This window comes from Erinaceus europaeus, chromosome 5 (genome assembly GCF_950295315.1).
Source record: "Erinaceus europaeus chromosome 5, mEriEur2.1, whole genome shotgun sequence".
Classification (NCBI taxonomy): domain Eukaryota; kingdom Metazoa; phylum Chordata; class Mammalia; order Eulipotyphla; family Erinaceidae; genus Erinaceus; species Erinaceus europaeus.
In genome coordinates this window covers 86266311-86284634 of record NC_080166.1, presented here as the reverse complement: position 1 = coordinate 86284634, position 18324 = coordinate 86266311, and the positions used below count along the sequence as shown (strand labels likewise).

Below are 18324 nucleotides of genomic sequence, written 5' to 3'. Positions count from 1 at the left end.
TGTCTCTTTGCGGTGGCGCAAACACTCTCCCCTACTCTCAAACTCAGGAACCCTCCGAACTCTCTCTCTTACTCTCGAACTCTGGAACCCTCTCTTACTCTGGAACTCAGGAACTCTCCAAATCTGGCACTCTCGAACTCTGAAACTCTTCCACTGTGGAACTCTCTCTTACTCTGAAACTCTGAAACTCTGAAACTCTCGAACTCAGGAACCCTCCAAACTCTCTCTCTTACTCTCGAACTCTGGAACCCTCTCTTACTCTGGAACTCAGGAACTCTCCAACTCTGGCACTCTCGAACTCTGAAACTCTTTCACTGTGGAACTCTCTCTTACTCTGAAACTCTGAAACTCTGAAACTCTCGAACTCAGGAACCCTCTCTAGGGGTTCCTTGGGGCGGGGCCAAGCGGCCCGCAAAATTAACTGGACTGATCCAATTCTCTTGGCGGGGGAGGGCTAGAACAAACCAATGTAAAGCATACGACTCCATTGGCCAGTCCCCTGAACATATATGTATTCTATTAGAAAAAATCTCTCTGAGCATGAATATTTATCTTTTATCTCTACATTGCATACATATAAAATGGTTTCCCACAACTATTTGTTAGATATGTGAATAGTAAAGTCACTCCTGCCTTGGCCTAAATGTCCATTCTTGCACTTTCTAACAGCATGATATCAATGTGCTATGCAAGTTAGTTACAAAGTTATGCCACTATCTCTCTGGGCAATCTGATATCACTGAAATAGATAAATATAGAATGGATAGAATAAACTTGCAGTGGTAAAAGTTAGGGCACCAACAGCATCAGCATTTTATAGGAAAGTTCTATAAACATGAAAAGGAAAAGGAGATATCAGGTAGGGAAGCGGGAGTGAAAAATTAAATTGTTGCATCAACAAATTTGCCAGATTTTTAAAATTTAGGCAACAGGTATCTTTATTTTATTTATTTATTTTTAAAGGAGGTACATAGAGCAAGACACAGAGAAAGAGGCCACAGCACAATTATCTGAAAATACTTCTTAAATGAACCTCCCCTTCTTCCAGAAGATGGTAGAACTTTTGTCAGTTTGAATCCTTCTTTCTTCTTCAGAAAGTTCTCCACCTTATGAAGCTATTGAGGGTGAGCTATTGGGCACCTGGTTTACTTCCAGGTTTTAGCTATTATGAATGTGCTGCCATGAACATAGGTGTACACATATCTTTTTGGTTGGGTGTTTTGGAGTCCTTGGGGTATATCCCTAGGAGAGGAATTATTGGGTCATATGGAAGGTCCATGTCTAGCCTTGTGAGAGTTTTCCAGACTGCTCTCCACAGAGGTTGGACCAATTGACATTCCCACCAGCAGTGCAGCAGGGTTCCTTTGTCCCCACAACCTCTCCAGCATTTGTTACTATTGTCATTTTTGATGTATGACATTCTCACAGGGTTGAGGTGGTATCTCACTGTTGTCTTTATTTGCATTTCTCTGATAATCAGCGAGCAATTTTTTCCATGTTAGTTGGGCTTTTGTATCTCTTCTGTAGTGAATATTCTGTTCAAATCCTCTACCAATTTTTGGATGGGGTCACTTGCTTTTTTGTTGCTAAGTTTGTTGTTGCTGAGTTTGTTGAGCTCTTTATATATTTTGGTATTAGCCTCTTGTCTGATGTATGGCATGTAAATATCTCCTATTCTGTTAGGGATCTCTGTGTTTGGGTGAGGGTTTCTTTTGCTGATCAGAAGCTTTTCAATTTGATGTAGTCCCATTGATCTGTTTTTGTTTTACTGTTCCTTATAATTGGGTTTTTATCATCAAAGATTCCTTTGAGGTTGACATGGGAAAGTGTCCCACAAATATTTTCCTCTAAGTATTTGATAGTTTCTAGTCTAACATCCAGGTCTTTAATCCATTTGGAGTTGAATTTTGTTTCTGATGAGATAAAGTGGTTCATTTTCATTCTTTCTGCTTAGAATTCCTAAGGTTTGAATCAGTTTTTTGGAAGTCTGACTGGGTTGTTGCTTTTAGGTCTCCATATTGACTCCACCTAATTACTATTATTTGTATCAGAATATTGCTCTGCTCTGGTTTATCATAGTGCTGGGAAATTGAACCTGGGACTTCAGAGGCTCAGGTAGGAAAGTCTTTTGCATTATGGTATTTTGCCAGCCTCTATCTATCTATCTATCTATCTATCTATCTATCTATCTATCTAACATCTGTCTATCTATTTATTTTAATTAGAAAGAGGAAGGGAGGAATCACATGATCATTCTGTCATATTCATTACTGGAAATCGAACTCAAGACCTCATGCTTGAGAGCCCAATACTTTATCGATTGTACCACCACGCAGGCTATAAGGACCTTTGCTTTAGAGATATCTTCAGAGGGATCTCATGAATGGTTGTGTGCCAGGGCAGAAGAGAGAATACAGGTTAGTTTTAGCATATCTCAGGTCTGTAACTGCTCAAGTCCACCCCACTTCGTAGCACTGCAATAGGTTGATTACCACTCTGGGTAAGTCCCGGAAATCCAACAGGCTCATAAAATTACTTGCCAGGAACCTGGTCATGGTCATGGTCATTATCAGCTGGCACCAGGCTTGGTTACAATGTTGCTGTGGTATCAAAAGCAGCAGAAGTCTGGTTTATGAAGATGGATTAAATCATTGCTACTGTAACTAAGCAGGAAGTAAAGCAAATGTGTAAGTGACAAAAGGAACTCAGGAATGGTCACTTGGATTGGGAGTAATACTTCAAGTGAGCCCAGTATGTACTGCAAACATTGTTTCAGGAATTTGCTTCAAGCCAACACAATAAAGGAACAAAAGAGAGGCAGAAAATAGAGAAATTGGGAATTAATAATGGGAATAATTGAGACTATGAAGTCATGTTAGGGAGGTAATAATACCATTGGAACAGCAGAACCCTTTATACAAAAGATGGTCATAAAAAGTGATTAGGTATAACCCCAAATTTTTGCCAAAAAATTACTGGAAATCATCAATAAATTCAGTAAAGTAGCAGGCTACAAAATCAATACTCTGAAAAAGGGATGCTATTGTGTCCCTTGGGATAAAGTAGCTGGAATAATGCTCCGTGAAGCAAGTAAGGAGGTGAAAGACTACAGAATGGTTTCATTCATATGTAGCATATAGACAATATACAAATGTAAAAAAACAAAATGTCAACCTATTTTCAAGACTGTGTTGGAAAATTGTGAGGATGTGGTTGAGCTTGGCAGGGCTTGACTTGAGGGGATATCTACATAATCATTGTTTTGCCTGAAAGATCCCCACCCATTCCATTCCTTTGATCTATCTTCTTTATACCCTCAAGACCCTCCCTGCCTCCAGGGTATTATTATTAATCTTACCAGTTCTCCAGGGTATTATTATTAATCCTACCAGTTAAAACCCCTAACAACAGTTACTGGGGAGGTCCATACCATTCCCGGCCCCGTTTGCCTTTCTCCACCCCTTTCCTAACCATGTATGGTACTGTCAAGCCACTTCCATTTCTGTCTTGTCTCTTCTGTGTCCAGAGCTGGAGGAGGGTGGGTGTGCAGACCAAGAGGGTGATGCTGGCTATTGCAGTTTGTGCCACTGGCTTAACCAGGTTTGCTACCACCCGACTCTGGGGCACTTGAATGAATAAAGATTTGAATTGTCCTCTGCCACGAGCTTGGTTTCTGGGTCATCTCTCTCTCACACATGTGACACTAGCCCAGCAACTGTGGGAGAATTATAGTGGTTATCTATGGGGGTAGGGATGGGAACAGACCTTTGGTTACAGAAGTGATGAAATAAATAAATAAACAAAAAATAATAGGGCTCGACAGTGGGGCACATGGTTAAGCACACATAATACTAAACACAAGGACCCACATAAGGATCCAGGTTCAAACTCCTGGCTCCTCACCTGTAAGGGGGGGGGGTCACTTCACAAGTGCCAAAACAGGTCTACAGGTGTCTACCTTTCTCTCTCTTTGCCTTTGGCAACTAAAATTCATAAAATAGAGAAGTAAGAAATTAGTAGACATGTAATGTTTTCATTGGAAGGTCAGTACAGCAACTTTATCTTGCTAAAAACAGCAAAAAATTACACTGTGTTCAATATGTGTCTGAATCGAAAATTCTTATAATCAATGGTAACCTGGTAAAAACAAGCAAACTGCATTTTCAGATATTGGTCTCTACATTTCATTACCCACTAAAAAGATGCAAGGATTGTTTTAAACTCATCCCAGAACTATGATAGGAACATGATTCTAGAGTACTCTGTCTTAGTAGCATGGTAGAAGGCTATAGAAGAGGACTGGAGGGGTAGCTCAGATATGTAGCACATGCCTTACATGTAGGAAGCCTGCATGCATGCACTCATGCATGTGTGGTTCTCCAGCACTACACACAGCAGAGCCTGTTCTGGTCTCATTCATTTTCTATCTCATACACACACATATTATGAGTGAATGAATGAATGAATGAATGAATGAATGAAATAGGACTGGGGAGATGTAAGCTAGAGGCTACAGATTCATTCCCTAGTACCACGTGTAGCAGAACTCCTTCTCTCATTTTCTCCACTCTTTCTCTCTCTTGTCATAAAATATTTTTAAATAATAATATTAAAATAGTATATATACCTATGTTCATAGCAACACAATTTGTAATAGCTAAAACTTGGAAGTAACCCAGATATCCAAAGGTTGATGAATGGCTAACAACAACAACAAAAAAAGGCAGAAAGAGAAGGATGACTATAGGATGATCTCACTCATGGACAGAAAAGGAGAAATCAAAGCAGAAAGGGAAAACACAGAGTAGAACTTGGACTAGGTTTGGTGTATTGCAACAAAGTAAAAGACCTTAGTGGTCACAGGGGGGCTTTCAGGTCCTAGTGTATGATGGTGGAATGGGATATAATCTGGGAGTGAGAGTGTTTTTCAGAAAACTGAGAAAGTTTATACATATGGCAACAACTGTGTTTACTGTAAGCCATTAATTCTGCCAATAAAAATAAATTATTGTTTAAAAAATTGTGGCATATATACACAATATAAAACTACTCAGCTGTTAAAAATGAAGTCCTCTTCTTTGTGTCTTCTTTGATGGAACTAGAAAGATATCATATTATGTGAGATGAGCCAAAAAAGAGAAGGACAAATACTAAATGTTCTCATGTATAAGCAGGACTTAAGAAATAGAGACAGGGAAGGAACACAGAGTGAAACCTGGACTGGGAGTGGTGTATAGAATCAAAATATAGGACTCTGGGGAAGAAGGAATTGGATGGGATTAAAGAGAATTGTGAGGTCCTGGTACATAATGAAATTGTACTCATTTGTCAATGATTGCAGTGTAAATCATTAACCCCTTAAATAAAATAATTATAATTCTATAATAGAAGCAAGGAAGATGGTTAAGAACACTGGAGTTATGTCAAGGTCTCTGATCCAAATGTGAAGTTCTCACTAGACCAGTATGGGAAGTACTTGAAGAAAAATCACAGCACTGTGTAAATAAATTAAATATATATTTTAAATTTGAGAATTTTTCATGCCACTTAAAAAATACAACCTTGTTGGCTTATCCAGGCACCGCCTTATCATTCTGCAAATTGGTAAATAGAGGTTATCAGTGACTTACCCTGTCTTTCTACTACAAACTTTCATTTTGGATAGAAACAGAGAAATTGAGAGGGGAATGGAAGATAGACAGAGAGACCTGAAGCATTGCTTCAACGGTCATTAACTTTCCCCTCCTGTAGGTGGGGACCTGGGCCTCAAACCTGGCTCTTTGCACATTGCAATGTGCACTCTCAACCAGGTGCACCACCTCCTGGCCCAGAAGGGGAAAAATCATTTTTATTTTTTATTAATAATTTAATATTGATTTACCAAACCATAAGATAACAGGAGTATAATTCCACACCATTCCCACCACCAGAATTCTATGTTCCCATTCTTCCCATCGGAAACTACAGTGGTTCTCTCAAGTTCACTGATATGGATTGACTATCATTTCTTTAACTACATATATATTATCCATTATTTCTATGATCCTGCATTCTTTTCCTTTCTAAGTCACACCTACGCCTACACCTTCTGAGTGTTCTTCCGTTTTCTTCCACTTGCTCAGGGTCATGATGGAATTGGGTGGGGAATCAAAGCCCTTTGCTCATCTTCCCCAAGCACTTCTCCTCCTCTGGGAATACAAACAAAAATTAGTTTTGAGGTGGAGAAGGTGGAAGGTCTGGCTTCTATAATCACTTCTCTGCTGCACAAAGATGTGGGCACATTGATCCATACCTTCAGCCTGTTTCTATCTTTTCCTAGTGGAGTAGGGTTTGGTTCCAGGATATATTGGTGAGGTTGTTTGCCTAGCAAGATCAGCATGGGATCATAATAGCATTTGCAACTTGGTGGCTAAAAGGTAATAGGATATAAAGCAGGAAAAATTGTTTGATAATCAGGAACCAAAAGGAAGGGAAAGAGCAGATGAGAATAAATACTTTAGAGTGGAAAGAAGCTAGGAAGTCTATTTTAGGTATGTTCTGGGGGCCTATGGTATTATAGTAGGGCACATTATTAGAATAAACAATTTGCAATCTTAGTGAAATAATCTGGTCAAAGATCATCAGTGGTTTCTAAAGACAATAGGTAAAGGATGATGGTGGAATCCTTATGAGTTACAGGTCCAGCTGACAGTCCTTAAACCTATTCATTAATCTTGCCATCACTCAAAAGTGGAACAATCAAACATCTTCAATTGCAGAGCTGAAGGATGTATACAAACACACCAGTATTAATGCAAAAAGCTAATTTAAAAATATATATGAACATCATTAAGTCTCTAGGTCTACCATATTTATAGGAAGCAGTTAATGGACTATATGTTAAACAAATGTATATATATCAAATATAGATATATATATATGTATATATATATATATTTCCCCCTTCATGTAAAGATAAACCACCAGTTGTGGTTTAAATTAATCTCAAGAATAATTAATTAAATTAATCTCAAGAAATTATCTGACCTACATTCATTTCACTTAGTCATCCAAGATTGATTGTTGATCTAGCTTAAGCCTAGTGCTACATTAAGTGCTATTGATTCAGAAATGCAAAACATTCCCCTCCCCAGTCTAGGTCCTTTTCCATCATCATGCACCAGGACACCAAAGTTGCAGACATCTATCACAGGGAGATGAGAAATTATAACCATATGTCAACAATTGTACTGTAATCCATTTACCTCTTCCCCAATGAAGAAAAAGAAAAGAAGTGCATACTAGAGACTGTCAGATTTTTTTAGAGTTCCCTCGACAGCTAGGACTCTATCTTTGTAAATAAGTTAACTGTGTGAAGTGTGCATGTTTGAAAAGGCAAAGTGTGAAGATCTGCCATCATTAGCTAAGTATCCAGTAGTTGATGAGTATTACAAACAAGCTAGGGCCATTTGAATGTGAATAGAGTTTCAGTTTTGTCTGATATATTGAGAACATGTTTTAAAATCTGGAAGTAGGAATTATATAGGGTTGTTGGATTGAAAAGAAAAATTCTGGGGAGGCCTGGCTATGGAGCAACAGCAGCTGTGTTTCTCTCCTCTCCTCTCCCTGGTCAACTAGGAATACCAAAGGAGACCACCTGGGACTGCATCAAGAAAGGACTAGAACGACTTAAGCAAACACCTGTGGCTCCTGCACAGACAGGAGGTAGGGAGAGATTAAGTGACTGGTAACATTCCGGCAGTTTACCAGTTGAGACACCACCTCCAATCTGTTTCCCCAACAAAAAGGCAGCTGAAGGGAGGAGAGGACTTCCCTGAGACTCAACAAGTGCAACTGTGAGTCTCCATTGCTAATGCCCTCAGAATCTGGAGCAGTGGCAGGGAGGCCCTGTGCTGACACCAGGGGACAGAGAACTAACAAGGAAACTCAGGAGGATATTTGTACCTTGGTGGCCTAGCATTGGGGCTGTGAAAGTCTATTTGCATAACCACTGGATTATCTCTGGCCCACCTTGCTTTATCTCATGGTCAGGAGTCAGTGATTAAGTTAAGAAGCCTATTTATAGTTTAAAAGCCCTTGGGCTTCTATAGCCTACAGGGAAGAAAAAGAACAAAAGAGGCTTTTAAGCCACTGAGCTCCAAACCAGGGATTAAAATAGTATTGAAACAATTGTCAGTTTCCACAACTGTGAACCCTTTAATTACCTTACATAGACACAAGTCAATCCAGACAAGAGTGATCAGTAATTTGAAAAGTACTGAGAGAGGGACCTCATAACATACTATATAAAATGGTTAAACCAACAAGAAGAAATATTGGAGAAATGAACCAGGACAAGAGTCCAGCTAAAAGCCCCCCAAAGGTTGAAACACAATATAATGAGGTCAACATCCAAACACTAGTTAAGGAAATAATAACAGGAGTGAGTAAAGAGTTTGAAAGGATGGTCACCAGAAATGCAGAAACAACAAATGAGACCATGGAAGAAAACACCATTTATCTCAAGGTTATTAGAGAGCTGAAAGTTGAAATAGCTGAGCTAAGAACACAACTAGCTGAACAAGCTAAAACAGTATTAGAACAGGGTAACAAAATAGATGAATCCCAGAAAACAGTAGAGGGAGAGAATATTGAATAAAAGAGGCTGAAGATAGAATAAGCAAGATTGAAGATGAATTAGAGACAACTAAAAAAGAAGTAAGAGATCTCAAAAAGAGATTAAGAGATACTGAACAACAGAGACCTATATGATGACTTCAAAAGGAATAATATACGCATTATTGGCTTACCAGAGGAAGAAAGAGAGGGAGGGGAAGAAATAATTCTTCATGACATAATAACTGAGAATTTATCTAGTCTAGACAACATCAAAGACATAAAGGTTCAAGAAGCCCAGAGGGTCTCAAACAAAATTAACCCAGACATAAAGACACCAAGACACATTATATTTAGAGTGGAAAGGAATAAGGATAAAGAAAGGATCCTGAAGGCTGCAAGAGAAAAATAAAGAGTCAACTACAGAGGAAAACCCATAAGATTAGCAGCAGACTTCTCCACACAAACACTACAGGCCAGAAGAGAATGGCAAGATATCTGTCAAGTGCTAAATGAGAAATGCTTTCAACCAAGACTACTGTATCCTGTTTGACTATCATTCAGACTAGATGGAGGCATAAAAACCTTGTCAGACAAGCAACAGTTGAAAGAATTAACTATCACCAAGCCTGCCCTGAAAGAAGTTCTGAAAGGTCTCCTATAAATAGTCAGATCACCATAAGTCTGCCATCTATCAGAACACTCTAAAGATCTACAAGAATGGTGTTAAAATATCTTCAATCTCTGATATCAATAAATATCAGTGGCCTGAATTCACCTATTAAAAGGCACAGAGCAGGAAGATGGATAAAAGAACACAACCCAACAATATGTCTACAGGAAACTCACCTAACTCAACAAGACAAACACATACTCAAAGTAAAAGGATGGAAAACTATCATACAGGCCAATGGCCCACAAAAAGGGCAGGAATAGCTATTCTCATGTCTGACAGGATAGACTTTAAAATAAATTAAATTTAAAAAGACAGGGATGGAGACTACTTAATGCTCAGAGGATCAGTCAATCAAGAGTACTTAACAGTTATTAACATCTATGCACCCAATGAGAAGCCATCTAAATACATCAAATATCTACTGAAAGAGCTACAGCAATATATTAACAGCAACACAGTCATAGTAGGGGATTTCAACACCCCACTCTCTCAGCTTGACAGATCATTCAGGCAGAATATCAACATAATGTTGGAAATTCTTGCCATAGCAATCAGACAGGAGCAAGGAATTAAAGGCATACAGATTGGAAGAGAAGGAGTCAAACTCTCCCTATTTGCAGATGACATGATAGTGTACATTGAAAAACCTAAGGAATCCAGCAAGAAGCTTTTGGAAATCATCAGGCAATACAGTAAGGTGTCAGGCTACAAAATTAACATTCAAAAGTCAGTGGCATTCCTCTATGCAAACACTAAGCTAGAAGAAATCAATTCCTTTTATTATAGTAACAAAAACAAAAAATATTTAGGAATAAACCTAACAAAAGAAGTGAAAGACTTGTATACTGAAAATTATGAGTCACTACTCAAGGAAATTGAAAAAGACACAAAGATGTGGAAAGATATTCCATGTTTATGGGTTGGCAGAATTAACATCATCAAAATGAATATACTACCCAGAGCCATATACAAATTTAATGCTATCCCCATCAACATCCCAACCACATTTTTTTTAGAATAGAACAAATGCTACAAATATTTATTTGGAACCAGATAAGACCTAGAATTGCCAAAACAATAGTGAGAAGAAAGACCAGAATTGGAGGCATCACACCCCCAGATCTCAAATTGTATTATAGGGCCATTGTCTTCAAAACTGCTTGGTACTGGATCATGAATAGACACACCGAATAGTGGAATAGTCGAATAGAATTAAGAGCCCAGAAGTAAGCCTCCACACCTATAGACATCTAATCTTTGACAAAGGTGCCCAGACTGTTAAATGGGGAAAGCAGAGTCTCTTCAACAAATGGTGTTGGAAAAAATGGTTTGAAACATGCAGAAGAATGAAACTAAACCACGATATTTCACCAAATACAAAATTCCAAGTGGATCAAGGATTTGGATGTTAGACCAGAAACTATCAGATACTTAGAGGAAAATATTGGCAGAACTCTTTTCCACATAAATTTTAAAGACATCTTCAATGAACCCCATCCAATTACAAAGAAGACTAAGGCAAGCATAAACCTATGGGACTACATCAAATTAAAAAGCTTCTGCACAGCAAAAGAAACCATTAACCAAAACCAAGAGTCCCCTCACAGAATGAGAGATCTTTACATGCCATACATCATACAAGAGGCTAGTAACCAAACTATATAAACAAACTTGCCAAATTTAACCACAAGAAAATAAATAACCTAATCCAAAATGGGGGGAGGACATGGACAGAATATTCACCGCAGAAGAGATCCAAAAGGTTGAGTAGCACATGAAAAAATGCTCCAAGTCTTTGATTGTCAGAGAAATGCAAATAAAGACAACAACAAGATATCACTTCACTCCTGTGAGAATGTCATACATCAGAAAAGGTAACAGCAGCAAATGTTGGAGAGGTTGTGGGGTCAAAGGAACCCTCCTGCACTGCTGTTGGGAATGTCAATTGGTCCAATCTCTGTGGAGAACAGTCTGGAGAACTCTTAGAAGGCTAGAAATGAACCTACCCTATGATCCTGCAATTTCTCTCCTGGGTTATATCCAAAGGAACCCACACACCCATCCAAAAAAAATCTGTGTATACATATGTACTTAGCAGCACAATTTGTAATTGCCAAAACCTGGAGGCAACCCAGATGTCCAACAAAAGATGAGTGGCTGAGCAAGTTGTGGTATATATACACAATGGAATACTACTCAGCTATAAAAAATAGCTACTTCACCATTTTTAGCCAATCTTGGATGCACCTTGAAAAATTCATGTTAAGTGAAATAAGTCAGAAACAGAAGGATGAATATGGGATGATCTCACTCTCAGGCATAAGTTGAAAAACAAGATCAGAAGAGAAAACACAAGTAGAACCTGAACTGGAATTGGCATATTGAACCAAAGTAAAAGACTCTGGGATAGGTGGGGGGGAAGAATACGGGTCCAAGAAGGCTGACAGAGGACCTAGTGGGGGTTGTCTTATTATATGAAAACTGTGAAATGTTATGCATGTACAAACTATTGTATTTACTGTTGAATGTGAAACAGTAATTCCACAATAAAGAAATTTTTAAAAAATTTAAAAAAAAAAGAAAAATCTGAAAACCTTTAGCCTTAGAGCATGTTTAATTGATGAGCAAGTTTTTTTTTTTTTAATTTGAGGAAATGATTTACACTCATGTTGCTGTTGCTATGGGGACAGTGTCCATGTCCCCAAAGAGATACCAGCACACTTTACCTGCCACCAAATTGCCACCTTCCTCTCCCATAGGGCACTGGGTCTCCAACCCCCTTGGGAAGTATTTAATTTGAAGGGTTATTTTTTTAAACACAAACAGTTGTGAGTAATGATTTTATATCAAAGTTAATCAAAAAAGTGATAGTTTTTTTTAAAAAAAATTTATTTATTTGATAGAGACAGCCAGAAATTGAGAGAAAGGGGGATATAGAGAAACAGGCAGATTACTTGCAAAGCTTTCCTCCTGCAGGTGGAGACTTGGAACTTGAACCCAGGTCCTGGTGCGTTGTAACTTGCGCACTCAACCATGTGCACGACCACTCGGCCCTTGATAGTTTTTTTTTTGTGTGTGTGGTGTTTTTGTGCTAGTCATCCCAAGTAGATTTCTAGAAGTCAGCTGAATCCTGGAAGTTTATAAAGAAGAATGGGAACTCTTGACTTTCTTTTTTTCATATTTATTTAATATTTACTTATTTTAAAGAGAGAGAGTGAGGGAGAGAGAGAGAGAGACCAGAGCACTACTCAGCTCTGACTTAAGCTAGTGTTGGGGACTGAACCTGGGAACTCAGAGACTCAGGCATGAAAGTCATTTTGCAAAAATATCCTCAGACGATCTTTAACCTTCTGATCTCTAAAGTGGCCACATGGAGAAAAAAGACAGTAAAGCAGATGGAGAGAATATGAGTCTCTGAGTCACTGGGTGGAAAACAAGTACTGACATGATTCTGTGGGGGCCAGAAATAGATCATTGTTAAGGTCTTGAGACTGGGTGTGAAACTGAGCTCCCAAAGGAATGGGTTTTTGTATTGTCTGGGATGACCAAGGATAGGGGAACTGGGTAAAATAGGAGTAGGGATTTGGGAAAATGTCTCAATGGTTTGGAAACTAAGGGTCTTGGTCTTCTGAGCTTTTTCCCCATCACAAAGATATTTATAATTGAGAGACAGAGTGAGAGGTTGGGGGTAGAAACTATGACTGGAAAAGTGCAGGTGGATCAAAAATATTCTGACCTCATATTGTACAATATAGCAAAATGAAGCTTTCCCCTTCATAGAAAAGGCTGTTTTGGGAAATAACGCAGCTGGTAGAACACAGGACTTAAATGCCTGAAGCTCCAGTTCAATACCCAGAGCCAAATGTTCCAGAGAAATTCTCTGTCTTTTCTTTCTCCTTCTCATGTGAAATTCATTCTCCTGTGAAATAAATAAAATGATTTTTTTTCTTAAAAGGAAGAAAGAGAGATAGAAAGAAGGAAAGAAAGTTTTTCTCTGCATAACTGCTCTGGTATCTCCCCAGCCTCACTGTTCTTGGCTTTTATTTTCATGTGACAGAAGCAACAAGGAATTCATGCAGGGGCTCTTTCCTTCATAGCAAGCACAGAGATTAGTTGCAGGTTTGTCTTCTAATTGGAATAATACATCACTTTTGTGGAAAGACTTGTTGCACTGTTTTGTCCAGTAGGCATTTTTTTCTCTCCTCTTGGCTGAGAAGAAAGCTCAGGAGAGTCCTCAGTCTCTGAAATAATTTTGATAAAGCACCATTCATGTTTTCTAAAATACATTTTTTCAAGAAATAAATTGTAGTTATGAGAGTTTGGGAATATACTTCCTCTAAACTTCCTGGGGTTAGTGAGAGTTTAACTTGCTTTCAAAAATAATCTTTTTCTGTTGGATTTGTCCACAATAGGCAGCCTGAATGACTATCTCAATCCTTAAATTAGGGTCCAAATCCCTCTTTAACAGGGAAAGACCAATGTAAATTTGAATCAGGGAAGAAAGGGACCCCAAGATGCACTGACAACAGTGGTGAGAAGTTAGAATAAAGAGGTGACATTGGGGACACCAAGAGTTGGACTTACAGAAAACATCCTGAGTAACTGTATGGGACACTTGATCATAAGAAACTCTAGACAGGGGATGTGCTATGGGAACATAGTGCATAATCTTGAGATATCTCCCAACACTCCTGTTTTGGGATGTTCTTTTATTTTTCAGTTGTGACCAGGGTTGTCTCTGGGGATCTGAACATGCACAACCAATCCAATGTTCTTGGCAATGGCCATTGTTTTTTCCCTTTGGATCAAAACAGAGACATTGAGAGGGTAGAGGGAGGTGGATAAGGAGAAAGAAAAAGGGGCACCGAAGCACTGCTTCACCACTCATTCCTCCCTGCAGATGGGGACCCAGGGCTGGAACCTGGGTACTTGCACATGGTAACATGTGCTCCACCAGGTGAGCCTCCACCCATCCCCTGGGTCGTTCCTCTTAACTCAGTCCTTGCTCCTTTTTTATCACAGGAAATAACACATCATCATCTTTGAGTGCCTGACTAGTAGCTTATGAATCTTAAAACTTTCCTGTAGTTTCTGTCCTTGCCACAGATATACAAACAGAAAGATAGCTGACTGGTAGGAAGAAAGAAGGAACAATTAATAAAAAATATGAAAATACAAAAGAAAAAGTCATGTGAGACAGAAGAGTGGACATGAGGGTGGGCTGAAGCACTGACAGCCCATGAGACATGCTCCTCCCCAGTCCCACCGGTATTCAAACTTTGGCTTTATAAGATAGAAAAGGAAAAAGAAAGTTATCATTTCATGGATAACCTTGTTTTAGTTTGGGGGAGTATTTTGGTACAAGTCTTAATTTTTTTATTACTTTATTGGGGATTAATGGGTCACAGTAAAGTTGTTGGTACAGGGTACAGTGTCTCCAAAACACACTCTGCTCCAGCTTCGGTCCTTTGCCACCATCATTCACCAGGACCAAACTCCCTCCCACCTTCCTTTCCTAGAGTCCTTGGCTTTGGGAAAATACACCAAACCCAGTTCAAGTTTTATTTGTGTTGTCTCTTTCTGTCCCAGTTCCTTCCTTCCTTCCTTCCTTCCTTCCTTCCTTCCTTCCTTCCTTCCTTCCTTCCTTCCTTCCTTCCTTCCTTCCTCTCTCTCTCTCTCTCTTTCTTTCTTTCTTTCTTTCTTTCTTCCCCCTTTGCTTTTTATTGGGAAGTTAATAGTTTACAGTTAAGTTGTTGGCACATGGATACAATTTCTTATATCACCAAAATAGATGTTTTCAAACACTCTCACTCCCAAATTCAGCCCATCATCTTGTATCCTAAACACTCTTTACGCCGATTTCCTATTTACATGGGTTAATCGTATGACCGCGGTGGCTGGCACGAGATTTACCAACCCTGAATTAGTATGGCTTAGTCAAACTTTCGTTTATAGCTCAATATTTATCACTGCTGTTTCCCGTGGGGGTGTGGTTAAGCAAGATGTCATAAGCGACATATATGTGTACTTGATATCCGCTCCTTTATACCTATAATGATAGGGTTAGAGGGCATTCGCACTGGGTAGCTGATACTTGCATGTGTAATTCTACTAATAGAAAATAGGAAGGCTGGGACCAGACCTTTAATTGCATGTTTACGGGGTATAGACCCTTCTAAGTATTTTCAGTGCTTTGCTTTAATTTTAAGCTACGTTAACATTATTCTATAAATAAATTTAATGATTATAAGGAATATAAATAAAATAGATCTAGTTTGATTATTCAGATCTTATTTTGTAAAATAAAATAAATTATATTTAGTAAAATTATTAATATAGATTAATTCTAATTAAAAATTTTTATAGATAGATCTTAGATAATTAATTTTTATAAATAAAATAAGAAGGTGAAATCTAATATATAATTATATGATAAATTATTTATTATTAAATTTAATTTGTAAATAGGAAATTTAAAATTTGTATAGTACATGGGAGATTAAAAAATTTGTTTATTACATAATATATGAAATAATAATTTATTTTATATATTGCTGCATACCCTTCTTGGTTTTGGGGTTTGTCAAGAATTTCGTTTAGTCTGCAGTGGGTGGGGGGTAAGGGGGGTTTGAGCTATGGAAGCTGGTTATTTAAAAAGTGTAGGCTCAGGTGTCTGCACTCGCACTCGCATATGCGTATGCGTATGCGTCCGTGTTTGTGTCTGCATATGTGTATACATATACGTATGTGTGGATGTGAACATCTGGGTACGTGGATGTGTCCACGTATAAGTACGTGTAAACGTACGAAAGGGGGGATAACTCAATATAGAATTGTATTATGTCCATCTAGCATTAACGATATTGTCTAAGAAAGCATTGACTACATGCGCCTAGAGCATTTCACTCGTTAGATACTCTTGAATTACACTATATGTCCTGTAACCATTGAAAGAATTTCCTAGTTCCATTGACCAAAATTCCATGCTAACCATTATGAGGATACCGGAGGTACACGTTAAGTCCAGCTACAATACATGCATTTGTGTTAAGGCCCTTCACGGCCATAGCTGAGTCCAAGCATCCCCCCCCCAAAAAAATACCAAGGGCATGGCACCACAGTTATGCTTCGGCATGGGCTGATTAGACATTAATCCATCGAGATGTCTTATTTAAGGGGAAAGAGTGGGCGATTTTAGGTGAGTTGGTCCTGAAGAAAGAACCAGATGTCTTGTGAAATACAAGGTTAGAAACCCCCAAGTTAAATGGGCCCGGGGCGAGGAGAGGGATACTGTTCACAAGGGTTGTTGGTTTCACGTGAGTTGGTAGATTAAGAAATAACCTAATGGAGGTGATATGCGGGTGGTAGATAAAGTTTATTAATAGAATGTGCTATGTACGATCAATATTATTATGTACTACGTAATATTAATAACTTATAATTGATTTAGATATTCGTATTGAAATTAATAATCTGTTGTTAAATGATTTAATGTTTTATGTAATTATAGAGTTTAATGTACATGCTTATATGCTAGAATTACATAAATATATAGTAAAAATATAATTTAATGTCTTTATACTATTAAATATTTAAGTGCATATCATTATGGGGGAATTAATTTAATGTTGATAATACATATATGTGCATGCTTATTCAGGGAATAGTTTAAGTAGAATATCAACTTTGGGTGTTGATGGTAGGATAGTAATCTTTTCCTTGAGTGTCTTGAGAGAAATATTTTCTCATTTTTGGTTTACAAGACCAGTGTATTGATAGTTATACTACGAAGACTCTCCATTTAAATAGATAATTTTCAATAAGGCCTGCTAGTGGAATTAAGATAAGAATAGATAGGAAATAAAAAATTGAGGCTAGTTGGCCAATAATAATATATGGGTTTTCTACAGGTTGGCTTCCAATTCAAGTAAGAATTAGTAAGTCTGATACTAGTAGTCAGAAAATACATTGACTTACAGGTCGGAATACTATGCTTCGGTGTTTTGAAGTGTGTAAGGAGGGTAAGAGAAATAGGATAAGAATTGATATAAATAATGCTAGAACACCTCCTAGTTTATTAGGAATAGATCGGAGAATTGCGTAGGCAAATAGAAAGTATCATTCAGGCTTAATATGGGGAGGTGTATTTAGGGGGTTGGCGGGGGTATAGTTGTCTGGATCACCTAAAAGATCTGGAAAAAATAAGACTAATATCATTAGAACAAGGAGTAGAAATATTATGCCTAGTATGTCTTTAAGGGTATAGTATGGGTGGAATGGAATTTTGTCAGATTCTGAAATAATTCCTGTGGGGTTATTAGAGCCAATTTCATGAAGAAATAATAAGTGAATTATTACTAGAGCTGCAATAATGAAAGGAAAAATGAAGTGGAAGGCGAAAAAACGGGTTAGAGTAGCTTTATCAACTGAAAATGATCCTCAGATTCATTGTACTAAGTCTGTACCAATGTAGGGGATAGCAGATAATAAATTAGTAATGACTGTAGCGCCTCAAAAGGATATTTGGCCTCATGGTAGAACGTAACCCATAAAAGCTGTAGCTATTGTAATAATTAGTAATATAACTCCAACATTCCATGTTTCGTTAGATAAGTATGATCCGTAATAAAGGCCTCGGCCGATATGTAGAAATAAGCACATAAAAAACATGGAGGCGCCATTGGCATGTGTATAGCGAATTAATCAACCGTAGTTTACATCTCGGCAAATATGGGTAATGGATGAAAATGCTGTAAGTGTATCTGATGTATAGTGTATAGCTAGAAATAAACCTGTAATAATTTGGATAATTAAACATAGGCCTAGTAAAGAACCAAAATTCCATCAAGAAGAAATATTAGATGGGGTTGGTAAATCAATAAAAGAATTATTAATAATTTTTATTAGGGGGTGAGTTTTTCGTATATTTATCATTAGGTTCTTGTAGTTGAGTTACAACAATGATTTTTCATATCGTAGGCCGCGAAATTTTTCGTGCAAGAATTATGATGGTCTATCTAGTATTATTATTCAGTTTAATTTTTGTGGTAGGT

At 38.0% G+C, this 18324-nt stretch overlaps 1 long non-coding RNA gene and 1 pseudogene across 2 annotated transcripts in view; one reads left to right on the top strand and one right to left on the bottom strand.

Moving 5' to 3' along the window:
- Positions 1-18324, top strand: part of LOC132538705 (uncharacterized) — a 216868-nt gene that overhangs the window by 102904 nt on the left and 95640 nt on the right. The window lies entirely within an intron of this gene.
- On the bottom strand, positions 17051-18243 carry LOC132538744 (cytochrome b-like; annotated as a pseudogene).